We start from the raw sequence: 13,989 nt of genomic DNA, 5'->3' as shown, positions 1-13,989 counted from the left end.
TGAAAATATTTGATTTACAAATAAGGAATCCTACTTCGTGGAATTTCATTTATCACGGTAGGGTCTAGAACCGATTAACCGCAATAAACGAGGGTTCACTGTAGTCACTTTTAAAGGTACCCAAATAAGATTATATTCAGACCTATCATTGGGCACATGAAGAAGAGAAGGAAGTGGAGTAACATATTCCAAAAATTAAAGAAAAATAACGCAAACCCAAGAACACTGTACCTGGCCAAATTATCTATTAAGATAGATGGAGAAGTAAGAATCTTCCCAGACAAGGAAAAATTCTAAGAATACAAATGGAAGAAAATCCCATGCTCCTGGACTGGAATACTCAATATAGTAAAGATGTCAGTTCTGCCCAAGGCATTATATAAGTTTCATGCTTTCCTGAAACAAATACCATCATCCTTTCTCAAAGAATTGAAAAAAACTGATTACCAACTACATATGGAGAAGGAAGAAACCCAGAATTAGCAGAGAAATCCTCAGGAAGAAGGGCAAAGTGGGAGGGCTTGCTCTACCCGACTTTAGCACGTATTATACAGCCACATTGGTCAAAAAGGTGTGGTACTGGATTAATGACAGATATTCAGAATAATGGAATAGAGATGAAAACCCGTAAATAAAAACAAGCATACAGACAAAGGTCTTATTACTAAAATCAACAATACTTTGCAAGCTTACAATAAGAAAAAAGCTAACTGCCCACTAAGGACGTGGAAAAAGGACCTGAACAGAAGCTTCACAGGGGCAGAAATCTGAATGGCCAATAAACATATGAGAAAATGTTCCCAATCATTAGCCATAAGAGAAATGCAAATTAAAACAACTATGAGATACCACTCAAAGATAGCCCAATTCAAAAAATCAGAAAGTAACAAGTGTTGGAGGGACTGTGCGGAGATAGAAACGCTCATCAACTGCTGGTGGACCTGGAGATACATACAGCCACCATGGAAATCGATTTGGTGATATCTAAAACAGACGGAGATTGAGCAACCATACAACCCAGCAATCCCCCTACTGGGCATATATCCAGAAGAGGGAAGAAACAAACCACAACCAGACATCTGTGCTCCAATGTTCATTACGGCACAGTTGACAATTGCAAGGAGGTGGAAACAAGCCAAATTTTCACCAGCAGAAGAATGGATCTAAATCTCTGCTACATATGTACAATGGAGTACTATGTGTCCCTAAAAGGCAGCAATGAATGCATGAAGCATATTGCCACATGGGAAGAACTGGAGGAATTCATGCTAAGTGAAGTAAGTCAAGCTTAAAAGAATAAGTACAACATGAGTCCACTGAGGTAAGCTTAGAAAAAAAAAACGGGGCTATTGGAAAAATCAACTATATACATACATCCCTGGGGTGAGGTCCAGCAACTATGGCAGGGGTCAAACTCAATTCAAGGATACATATGGCAACCAACTAAATAAGAGAGGGAAAGAAGGAGGGAAAAACAAGACATGGGTAGGTGGGGAGCATGGCACTACCCTGTTTCCCTGAAAGTAACACATACCCCGAAAATTACACCTACTTACAGTTTTGCCTCTCACTGAAATATAAGGCACCCCCCCCAAATAAGACCTCCCTGAAAATAAGACCCTTAGAAGATACCGTAACCTTGGACTATGGACTGTAGCAGCGCACGCTGCCGCGCAGCTCACAGTTGGCCACATAGCAGCCGGAGCAGACAGGAAATGCAAGGTCTCTTTTAATAAAACAATAAACAATAAATGTGTGCCGTATTCTTCTTCATGGAAAAATAAGATATCTCCTGAAAATAAGACCTAGCGCATCTTTGGGAGCAAAAATTAATATAAGACACTGTCTTATTTTAGGGGAAACAGGGTAGCCCACCCAAGGGGAGTGTATTGTTTATACCTCCACAGGAGAGGGAGAGAGAGACCAGGCTTCAATCCGATGCACCAAGATGTGAAAACAACATAATGGCATGTACCAGGGAACCAATAGAGAGGTCTGCGCGTTTGGCCCCAATCTCAATTATATGGACACACACCCCCGCCCCTCAGAAGAATGCACTTCAGAGGACAGTACTGGGGCTACAGCTTGGGGAGAGGGGAACATCAGAGTAGAGCACAAGGGAGAAATGCAAAGGGATGGAGAGGGAGGAGAGTACATCCTGGCCCATCAAGCCCCAAGGACGATGTTCCTGCTCAGAGCAGACAGTGCATGGGGAGAAGCATAGGGCTGGCCCCACCATGGGACACGATGCCCCTCACTGAGCCACGGCGATGCAGGGGACAGCACTGGAGACACAGTGTGTGCATAGTGCACAGTCTGGGCCCATCATGCTGAGGCGAGTCACTGAGGGCATACAGCAGAGCAGTAGGGGGATCAGAGTGATGAAACCCCCGGGAGTACCAAAATAGACTTTGGAGACAGAGTGGCATCTCATCAGACTCAACAGGAAAACACTCCTAAAGGCCAACAAACAGACCTTGAACTATTGATAGGCTTTTCGATTTTTGTCAGTGGCTTTCTTTTTGTAATTGTTATTTTGTTTTTGTTCTTGTTGTTGTTATTGTTTTGTTGGTTTTGACATTCTTTGTTGTTTTATTTGGCTTTGCCTGGTTTTTGCTTTTATTAATGTATCTGCATGTCTATCTAGATAAGACAGGTGGGAGAAATAATTTGAAGATGAAAAGAACGGGACCAATGGTTCTGGGAGGATACAGGAGAAGGGGAAGTGGGAGAAAGGAAGGCGGGGGTGGGGGGACCAACTCAGGCCAAGGGAACACACGTAAATTAACATCAATGGAAAGAAAGGTCGTAGATGCCTAGTGGAGCTTAATTAAGGACAATGTAGCAGCAAGGAATTACTAAACCAAATGTAGGCTGAAAATGATGGTGGGACAAGAAGAAAGTAAAAGGAAATAGGAGAAACAACCAGGAGGCAAAGGACACTCATAGAGGCCTAAATAAAGGAATGTGCATATGTAAATATATATAATGAGAGGGATATATATATATATATTGAGAGGGGTAAATATATATAATGAGAGAGGAATAGAACTATGTACTCATATCTATATGTTAAGAATTAGGTTGCAAGTAGACATTGGGCCTCAACTTAAGTACTCCCTTAACACAAGAACACTAAGATACTTTATTGTGCCAACCCGGTCAATAAACACATGTGGGATTAATTGAAGGGCACAGAGATAAATGGCTCAGCGAGCCTGGCCTTTTTTGTCTTTTGCCCTTTGATCATCAGACCAGTGTGAGGCTGCCTTGCTTATTCTGTGCCTCACTTTGCAAGTTATACTACCTGTGGGACACCTAACCCATGGACTGTGTCGCTGTAATTTGAGGTTCCTTCAAGACCTGCTTCACTGCACTATTGGAGTTTACATCTCTTGACCTGGGGACCCTGTCATCTGGCTGACTGTTGGTGACCTGCCTTGCTGTTTGCTGCCTGTGCTCAGATAACCTGAATTGCTCTACAAAGGACTACCCGGTGGCCCTCAAGACTTGAAAGACTGCCAGTGTCTCATAACTGTCTCATGAGAGTGAGTTTCACTGAGCCATTTGTATTGCTTTATAATTTAATTAACTGTTTATTTTTATGTCATATATATTTTTATAAATATATACATATATATAATTATTAATGTCCTAGCTTTGTTTCTTTAGAGAACCCTGTCTAACACAAACACTTTATTCTAACAATCCAGAATTCTGTGATGCTCACCTTTCTGACATGATCTCTGAAGAAAAATTGGGCGCATAAGCAAATGTGCTGAAGAAAGTTGATGGTGCCTGGCTATCAAAAGATATAGCGTCTGGAGTCTTAAAGGCTTGAAGATAAATAGGCGGCCATCTAGCTAAAAAGCAATAAAGCCCACATGAAAGAGTCACACCAGCCTGTATGATCATGAGATGTCGATGGGATCAGATATCAGGCTTCTAAGACCCAGAATATAACCATACCCAAGGTGAATGGGGTGGAGGGCATGGAGTGGAGACCCAATGCCCTTCTGTGGACAACTGGACATCCCCCTACAGAGGGGTCACAGGGGAGATATAAGCCAGTCTGGGTGCAGCATAGCACCGATGAAACACACAACTTTCCTCTAGTTCTTTGACGCTTCCTTCCCCCCACTATCATGACCTCAATTCTAGTTTACAAATCGGATTAGACCAGAGCATGCACACTGCTACAGATAAGAACCAACAACACAGGGAATCTAGCATAGGTAAACCCCTCAGGGCCAACAACGAGAGCATAGATACCAGGAGGATTAGAGGAGAGTGGGGGAAGAAATGGAGAATTGATCGCAAGGATCAACATATAACCCCCTCCCAGGTGGATGAACAATGGAAAAATGGTGAGGTGCAAGGGAGGATGATACAAAATATGAAAATAATAATCTATAACTTATCAAGGGTTCGTGAGGGCAGGGGAGGGAGGGTGAAGAAATGGGGAGCTGATATCTGAAGCTCAAGTGGGAAGAGAATGCTTTGAAAATGATGATGGCAGCAAATGTGCTTGACACACTGGATGAATGTATGGATTGTGATAAGAGATGTTAGAGCCCCCAATAAAAGTATTTTTAAAATGAATAAATAAAATACGGATGACAGAAAACTCAAAAAAAAGGTTGTAGTTGAATTTCTATTTGAAAATGCCCCCAGTCCATTACAATATCTACGTAGATATCATTACTAAAATATAGTTATAAGTTGGTAGCAGTTCTATAAAATTCATTTCACATTTAGTCATAAGTCCTGTCGGAAGGGGGTATCAACCATGAGGAGTTTAATAAGTTTTCCCTGGGTTAATTTCTTGGCAAATAGTGCAGCCTCTTACCATTTCGTTCACAGGTTCCCAAAAATAACCCTAAGAATATTTAAAAAATATTTTCAAGGTCTTATCCCATCCCAAATGATCCTTTTGGTGGAAAATATAGACCACAGGGAAAGTTTCTTTGGAAGAACTAGAGCTTGATCAGGTCCAACCTAAATAATTTTGTCAGGATTCAAAGTATGTTCTTCCCTCTCCCAAATATGCTGTTCCAAGGGACTTGTAACCTTTTGGTGCACAAATAGGCTGTGCCACCTAGATTCCATTGTTTTTTCAGGATCTACTATAAGTCATTGAGGTAGGTTGATTTCTTCTCCCAGCATATTGTTATTTACCCTCACACTGGGTTTAGGAAGGGAAGTGATTGTCTTGTTCTGTCCCTTCAGACATTAGAAATAGTCTGTTCACATTTCCTTGATAATCATGAAAGTAGTGGGCTTCTTCTGGGAAGTTTCACCAAAAGTGTCTTTCCAGAAATGTAATGCAGTTTCTATTCCCCAGCTCAAATAAGCAAGCTAATAGCAAAGGCATGTGTATTCCCTTAAAAATGACAATCCTATTTCCAGTCACTTTTCATAATTCAGTTTCCTCATCAAAATAGTATTTACCCACTTTCCACTCTCCACCCCCTACCCAATTTTGGGGGCCAACACTTCATTTCCTCTAAGCATTCCCAAATCTGATTGAATTGAGTACGGAAAACTTACAGGTTGTAAAGTGCTTGATTCTTGTTTATGAATGGTCATTGGATTACCAGTATCCAATGTATCAACCGCGCTTCAAGGATGCTTAGCTAAAGTTGAGTGTTATGCTAGGACTTCCATATTATCTGCTCTTTTAGCTGCTGAATTCCCTAATTAATTTCCAATGATTTCCTCAATTGGATTCAGGTTACCATTTGGACTGAAGTGCCTGTATTTTAACCACAGTTATTTCTGAAGCATCTTAAATTTCATTTACATACCTCCCATTCTTAGTAGAGGAATACTTCTGCTGTTACAAATCTTAACTGCTTCCATATTACCATCCAAATCCATGCTCGGCCGCTGTAAATGCAGTCACAGATGGTCATCTGCTAGTTTGTAAGCTTGAGTACTAAAAACAAGAAACAAACTAAAACGTTCTGCCATGATAGAGATGCTGACTCATAGTGACAATGAAGAAACACCCCATGAGTTTTTGAAATTATCACTCTGTGATAGCCCTGTCTTTCTCCCATGGTGATTTCTTGCTGCTTACCTGGAATTTAGCAGCCCAACTCACAACCACTATATCACCAGGGCTCCAAGGGTATGAGCAATTAAATAAGCTTGTTGTGTTGAGGTCACCTCAGATAAAGACCCACTTTCCAATAACTTTGAGGAAGTAATCACTGAATATCCCCCTTAATTTTTTCTTGAGGTCAGATTTTGTTTCAAATAAGAACTATCTAAAATAGGAGTATCCATTCTTGTAGGTCTCCTCTTAGGGTCTGTAATTGATATGTCAAATGAAAACAATAATGTGGTACTCCTCCTTTCTCAGGGAAAAGGGCGCAGGATTCAATCCCTTAATAAAATGTATTTAAATATATAAGGAAGCCAATAGCAAAGCTTCATAAAAAGTTACTTTGATAACAGATAAATATTGAGATAGAGTAGACCTGAGGATAAAGCAAACACCGCATCTGGGACAAACAGATCTAAATCATTTCCCAACACCATGTCAGAAGTTCTATTACCTGAGCTGTTGCTGCTACTGCTCTCAAACTGGAGGATAAGCTAGAGCCACTGGATATATCTGGTTATAGTATCCGACAGGTCTTTGATGATTCATGCTTCTGAATTTAAACACCACAAGAATTAAAATTTTCTTACAACAATTTACATACAACACCCAATTTTCTTACAACCAATTTACATACAACAAAAATCTTAAAACATAATTTGGGAACTCAAAAGCAAATACGGATAGAAGGACTTGTTGGAGAGCATGTAGCCTCTGTACCATATTCAGAGAAAGAAAAGGGACCACTTACTTCCCTCTTTAAGTAACTATATAAAGCCTGGGCTAAGAATGACAAATGAGTAACCTGGTCGGTATAATATCCACAAAGACCTAAATATGTCCTTAATTACTTTTTTGTGGTAGAAAAGCGAAAAATTAATATAACGTTTTTCCTATTTGGGTCTACAGAAATACCTTCAATTGATATAAGATGTCTTATGTATTTCATAGTAGGTGACAAAATTTCAGTGTTTATTTAGACACTTTGTGCACTCCTGTGGCTAGCTATTCTAACAAGAGGATGCTATTTTCAACATTATATTCCATAAAATGTGAACGTCCCATAAGTTCATCTATGTAATATAATAGTAGTAATCAATGCTTAAACTGAAATGGGGTCAAATACAAATGCAACACCTATGAGAAGTAGGTGGAACTTTGACTGTGTACCTGGGATAAAACTTGCCAACAATAATGTTCATATTTCCAGGTAAAAGCAAACCACATTGACTACTCTAGTGAACTGTAGTGCTGAAAAAGGTACTATTAACAAAAACTCACTCTCATCGAGTTGATGCCAACTCATAGAAGCCATATAGGATAGGATAGAATTGTCCCTGTTTTTTTTGTAAGTGTTATTGTTTATAGGAGTAGAAAGCCCAGTTTTTCTCCCATGAAGGGACTGGAGGTTTCAAACGGATGATTTTGCATTTAACAGCCCAATGCATAACCACTACACCATCAGGGCTCTGCAAAAGTCACTACAGTGACCAACAACTTCAAAGTACACAGCATCATTTGACACTTGTGACAAAAGGAAATGAGAATTAGAAACCACAGGAAATCAAAGATTGATTATCTTACTGAAAGCCCCTGAATCCTGCACAAACCTCTACCCCTGTTATTTGGTATCTTTACAGGAAAATTACAGGGAGTGGTGCATGAAATCGCTCTGAATTGAGAAGATTTGAAAAGGGCTTGAATAAATGATTTAAAAAGGATAATATTCGAATGATTAATAAACCCATGAGGAAACCCTCTCTTTCACTAGCCATCTAGGAAATGCAAGTCAAAACAACCATAAGAAACCGTCTAACACCAATAACCATAGCCCAATTTAAAAAAAAAAGTGAGAACAACTAATGCTGGATAGGGTGTGGAGAGGTTGGAACTCTTACACAGCGCTAGTAGGCTTGTAAATACATACCACCACTGTGGAAGGCAATATGGTGATGCCTGAAACAGGTGGCAATAGAAATACCATATGATGCAGCAATACCATTACCAGAAATATACCCCAAAGAAGTAAGAAGCAGATCATGAACCAATGCTTGTTTCCCCATGTTCATTGCCGCAGAGTTCACAATTTCAAGAAGTTGGAACAACCTAAATTTCCATGAGTGGAATATCAGATAAAAAATTCTGGTATATATACACAATGGAATAATATGCATTCCTTAAAACCAGAGATGAAACCATGAAAAATGTGCTAAGTGAAGTTAGTCAATCACAAAAGGACAAAAACTGTATGAGTCCACTGTGGTAGGAAAAAGCAACAGAATGGGCACAAACTCAGGCTTGCAGGTGATATAGTCTGCTGGCCACGGTGATCAGACAGTTTGGTAGAGAGCCTGACTGCTGTCAGTGAACATACACCATCCTCTCTGTATCTTGAAGGTCACTTTGTCGGAAAACTCCTCATGTCAACTAGGATCAAAATGTGAATGGACAGGGAGGGGATATTGACTGCTGAGTGGCTACCATGCAAGATTATGATGAGGTCCCCCTCAGACAGGTAAACATCTTTATCAGAGGGCTAAGGGGTACTTATAGGAATGCCAAGTGAGGATAGGGGGAAAGGAGGAGACAAGTCTTGGAGAACACAAGTGCATGTCTGTTGGTAGAAAAAGAGGGAGGACTGACCTCCATGATGGGGAAAATTGACTATAGGACCATCAGGGGGAATATTGCTGGTAGCATGCGCTGAATAAGCCACATTTCCGCAATTTTCTGAATATATCCTGGGGAGGCAGGCTAAGTGCCATTGAATTCTGGACCTTCAGGGTGCACAACACACTCCAAAGTCTGCACCAGAGAGATCTGATACTGAAACTCCACTAGGTGAACTGGTTTCTGCCTCATACACACTTGTAACCTTAGGACTTAAGGCTGAAAATCCATGGTGTTTGAAGAAGCAGAAAACCGCTAAACCAAGAGTATTAAACTTTTGGTAGGCAGACAATCATTGACATCAATGCCCTATATGCTTTATGAGGATATCTATTATCCTGGAAAACCTGTGACTGACATTCTCAGTGAATATTATTGCAAATCTTCCCTGACAACCAACTCCCATTGTTTCTGTAAATAGTGTCAGCCATGAAAGGATTGATTCTGTACAAGAGAATAATTCAGGTATTGCAATATGAAGTTAACCTACATTGATCCAATATCCCTCTCCCAACAGTGTTTTGAAAACTTGGTATTGGGGCTAATTAAAGACAATATTAATGGAAAATTTGTATGTCCCAAGGAGATGATCAATAAGACTGCCTACCATAAATTAACATGGAGGTCTTCAAAGGGAGCCATAGGAAGATTTTAAAAGAAAACATAGATCCAGGAATAAGTTTTGGTCTCTCACTAAATCCTAACTCCAATCCAAGAAAAATTAGTTCTTTCATCATGACACAACTCCATACTTGCCCTCAGGAAGGAAACACAGAAAATATGTGCACTCTAGCAAAGTATGGTGAAGAAATTAATTTTTGTCCAACTATCAGATAAAATAGTATGTAGGACCTTAAAGACTTTTTTCTAAACAAGTAGTCATTGAAGTGTGATGTTAGCTAAGTCCACATGGAAGAAGAACACCAACATCAGTGACAAAAGGATTATAAATCATGTAATCTGAAGCTGAAGTAGGGAATAGTATCAGAGCCTAAACTGTGAGAATCTTGTTTACAGAAGGCGATGGAGGACAGTGGGAGCCCAAGATATGAATACATCTGTGGTATCTACATAGGAAATAAACCTCTGTTGATTTCCCTCTATCCATAATAGAGGGATGGGAAGAAACTGGTTCCCAAACAGAGTGCATTGGAGAAACAGATGTTCAAAATGATAAACCTGACTTGAATGGTTAATATCTTGTCAGTTGAACCCCACTCTGATGCACTTTGGGCCTGATCTGGTTTTTAACATTTCCTGTTTGTTTTCTTTTTGTTTGTTGATCTTGGGGTTTATCTCAGATGTATATTGTCATTGTGGGTAACTATTTTGAATGTTTTATGTTTTCCTATTTTTCAGTATATGAAACTCAGAATTGATGAATCTATAGAGACCAGAAGTAGAATAAGAGTTACTAGGAGATACAGTGTGGTAAGGAGGAGCTAATGTCAAGGAGATCAAGAAGGAAGATAATGTTTTGAAACTGATGTGGTACCAATTGTACAATACTGCTTGATGTGATTGAACTATGGAATGATATGATACCTGTATTAGCTCCGAATAAATTAGTTTTGGAAAATAAAAATTTTTACCAGCTCCACAATTCAAATGCATTGATTCATCTTCAGTCTCCCTTAGTCAATGTCCAGCTTTCACATGCATCTGAATCAATTGACAATACTATGGCTTGTGTCAGGCCTGCCTACTTCCTCATAGAAACATCCTCGCTTTTCAATACGGTAAAAAGGTCTTGTGCAGAAGATTTACTGAGGACAACTAGTCTTTTAGTTCCTTGACTGCTCATTCCATGAGCATTGACTGTGGACACCAACAAGATAAATCCTTGGCAATTTCAAACTTTTCTCTTTTTATCATGATTTTACCTATTGGTCCAGTTATGAGGATTTTGCTCTTTTTACCATTAAATTGTAATCCATATTAAAGTGTGCAGTCCTTGATTTTCATCAGCAAGGACTTCAAGTCTTCCTAGTTTTTAACAAGCAAAGTTGCATCATCTGCATATCTCAGGTTGTTAATAAGCCTTCCTCCTATCCTGATGCCACATTTTTCTTCATGTAATTCAGATTGTCTTATTGTTTGCTCAGCATATAGATTGAATAAGTATGGTGAGAGGATACAATCCTGACACACATCTTTCCTGATTTTAAACCATGCAGTATTCCCTTGTTATGTTTGCACAACTGCCTCTTAATCCATGCATGAGTTCTTCACGATCACAATGATTTGTTCTGGAAATCCTATACTTCACAAAGTTTTTATAGTTCTAATATTATCCACACAGTTGAATGCCTAGGCATAGTCAATAAAACACAAACTTCTTTTTTGTATTCTCTGCTTTCAGCCAAGATACATCTGGTGTCAGCAGTGATATCCTTTGTTGCATGTCTTCTTCTGAATCTGGCCTGAACCCCTGGCAGCATCCTTTCCAAGTATTGCTGCAACCATTATTGACTGATCTCCAGAAATATTTTACTTGCATGAGATATAAATGATATTGTTCTATAATTCAAGTATTGTGTTGGATCTTCTTTCTTTGGAATGGGTACAAATATGGATCTCTTCCAGTCAATTGACCAACTAGCTTTACTTCAAATTTTCTGACAGAGCTGAGAAAGTGTTTCTAGTACTTCATCAGCTTGTTGAAACATTTCAATTGCTGTTCCTTCAATTCCTGGAGCCTTGGTTTTGGCTTATGTTTTCAGCACAGCTTGAACTTTTTCCTTCAGCACCATTGGTTCTTCCTTATGTTACCTTCTGAAATGATGAGATGTTGACTAATTCTCTTTGATGGAGTGACCCTGTATTCTTTCCATCTTCTTTGATGCTTTATGCATATTCAATATGTTGCACATTAAAACGTTCGATATTGCAACTCAAGACTTGAATTTTCTCTAGAATTCTTTCAATTTAAGATATGAGTTGCAGCCTTCTGGGAAGATGGCGATCAAGTAACACATACAAGAGGGACTCCGCAGAAATCAGCACAGAGTAGTGACTGACATAGAAATTCCATTATTCCGGTCACAGGCAGAGCATCATAAAGATAAGTAAACACAGATTCACCAGTGTTTGAGGAGCTGTGGGCTTTTGGCTTACCATTGTAGAGGCCAGCTAAGCCCAACCACAGTCTCGGCCAGAGTCGGGCTCCTTTGACCAGCCCAAGGGATTTACTTCAACACAACCACTGCTTGCTACCGCCTCTGGGCAGGATTTAACGTGCCCCACCCCTGCCCCAGCCCCAAAGCCAGGCAATTGGGGCTCAGTTATGTCTTTACTTTTGTTTCTCTTCTCTTTCCCCCCACAGTCTCAGTGGCCTCAGTTTTATTTTTTATCTTTTCTCTTTTTTTCCAAATGCCACTTCTGGCCTCCAGGCCACTAACTTTCACATAGGGCAATTCCACCAGCCCTCCACCAGCTGGGAGAGCTCCTGGAATCTGTGGTGTAACACGCAGTTGGGGAAATTCTGCCCGCCTTCTGTCACAAGGAAACATATGATTTTTAAGACCCTTTAAATGGGTGGGGGAACTCCTGCTTGCACTTTGGGGTGCTCTACTTTGCTCAGGAAACCTCTACCAACGTCCATGGTGCTCTATGTGGCTAAGGGAACTTCCTTCCACTTACCGTAGTGCTTCACGTGGCCTAAGACAACTCTGGCAACACTCTCCAGCATTTCACGCTGCTGCGGGAATCTCTCCTGATGTACGTGGTAATCTAGCTACTAGGTAAATATTGCCCACCATTTTCAGTGCTCTACACTAAAGATGGCACATCCATCTGCCCTCCATGGCACTCCCATTGCAGCAAGCACTCCTTCACACCAACTGAGGTGCTTCAAGCCACCTTGGGCCACACCACTATGGCTTCCTGTGAGATCATCCAGTGCAGTGCCATCCTGGTGGGTCCACAACTACCCAGCCGGTGTCTCCCTAGAGGACCATCCAACTTGTTCTCCAAATAACAGAATACTTGTTGGCTAGGGAAAGACTTAAATCACAAGAGGATAAAGCATCAGTCCAACCCCATAGTGCAATTAGCTTCAGGCAGTTTGAAGAAGCATTCCTATGTGTCTCCAAACGAGAAACCCCAGTGATCTTCAATTCTTTTGAAAATGGTGCCAGGTTCCTCTAAAACAAGACAACACAAACAGCAATCAGCCCCAACTCCTTAATGAAAAATCAGGAGAAACAAAAGGCAATGTTAGAAGAAGTCCTGAACCTAAGGACGTGCATAGAAGGAACAGACATTGATCTGCCACAGAAAGAAATCTTCCGAATGCTGCTTGGAGTCATACAGGATATGAGGGAAGCAATACAGAAAAAGGATGCAATTATAGAGGAGAAAAAAGCCATGCACCAAAGGGAAATGCAAGGCCTAAAGTATGAGATAACACAAGTCAGCAGCACATTCAAAGAAGTTGTCAACAGATTTGAGGTGGCAGAGAATCATACCAGTGACCTAGAGGATAACCAGGCAGATTTCAACAACTGGGAAAGGCAGTCAAATAAGATAATCAGAGAAGCTGAAGAAAACCTGAAAGCCATGTCTGATGCTATGAAGAGTAACAACATTAAAATCATTGGACTACCTTAACAAGACACAACGAAGAATTCAACGGCAAACACAGTGAGGGAATTCTTAGAGGAAAACTTCCTCATATTCATGAATGAAACCAGGCAACCATCTAGGAGGGTGAAAGAACACCAGCTAGACTGAATCCCAAGAACAAGTCACCAAGGCATATATTAGTTAAACTATCCAACTTTGAGAAAAAGGAGATAATCATAAGAGCAGCTATGGAAAAGCAAGCAGTCACTTATAAAGGTACTCAAATTAGAACATGTTCGGACCTATCAGCTGACACCGTGAAGAAGAGAAGAGATTGGCAAGTACTCCCTCAAAGCAAGAATACTTTCTTCTATTAAATTAGCATTCTATGATGCTCACCTTCCCGACACAACCACTGAAGACAAAGCGGATGAATAAGCAAATGTGGTGAAGAAAGATGATGGTGCCCGGCTATCAAAAGATATAGCATCTGAGGTCTTAAAAGCTTGAAGGTGAACAAGCGGCCATCTAGCTCAGAAGCAACAAAGCCCACATGCAACAGCATATCAGCCTGTGTGATGACGAGGTGTCGAACGGATCACTGAAAACAAATGGGTGCATAAGCAAATGTGGTGAAGAAAGCT

The sequence above is a fragment of the Echinops telfairi genome, unplaced genomic scaffold (genome assembly GCF_000313985.2).
Source record: "Echinops telfairi isolate 266 unplaced genomic scaffold, ASM31398v2 ScPeMD7_7423;HRSCAF=8461, whole genome shotgun sequence".
In the NCBI taxonomy this organism is placed as follows: domain Eukaryota; kingdom Metazoa; phylum Chordata; class Mammalia; order Afrosoricida; family Tenrecidae; genus Echinops; species Echinops telfairi.
This window is presented reverse-complemented; position numbering follows the sequence as displayed.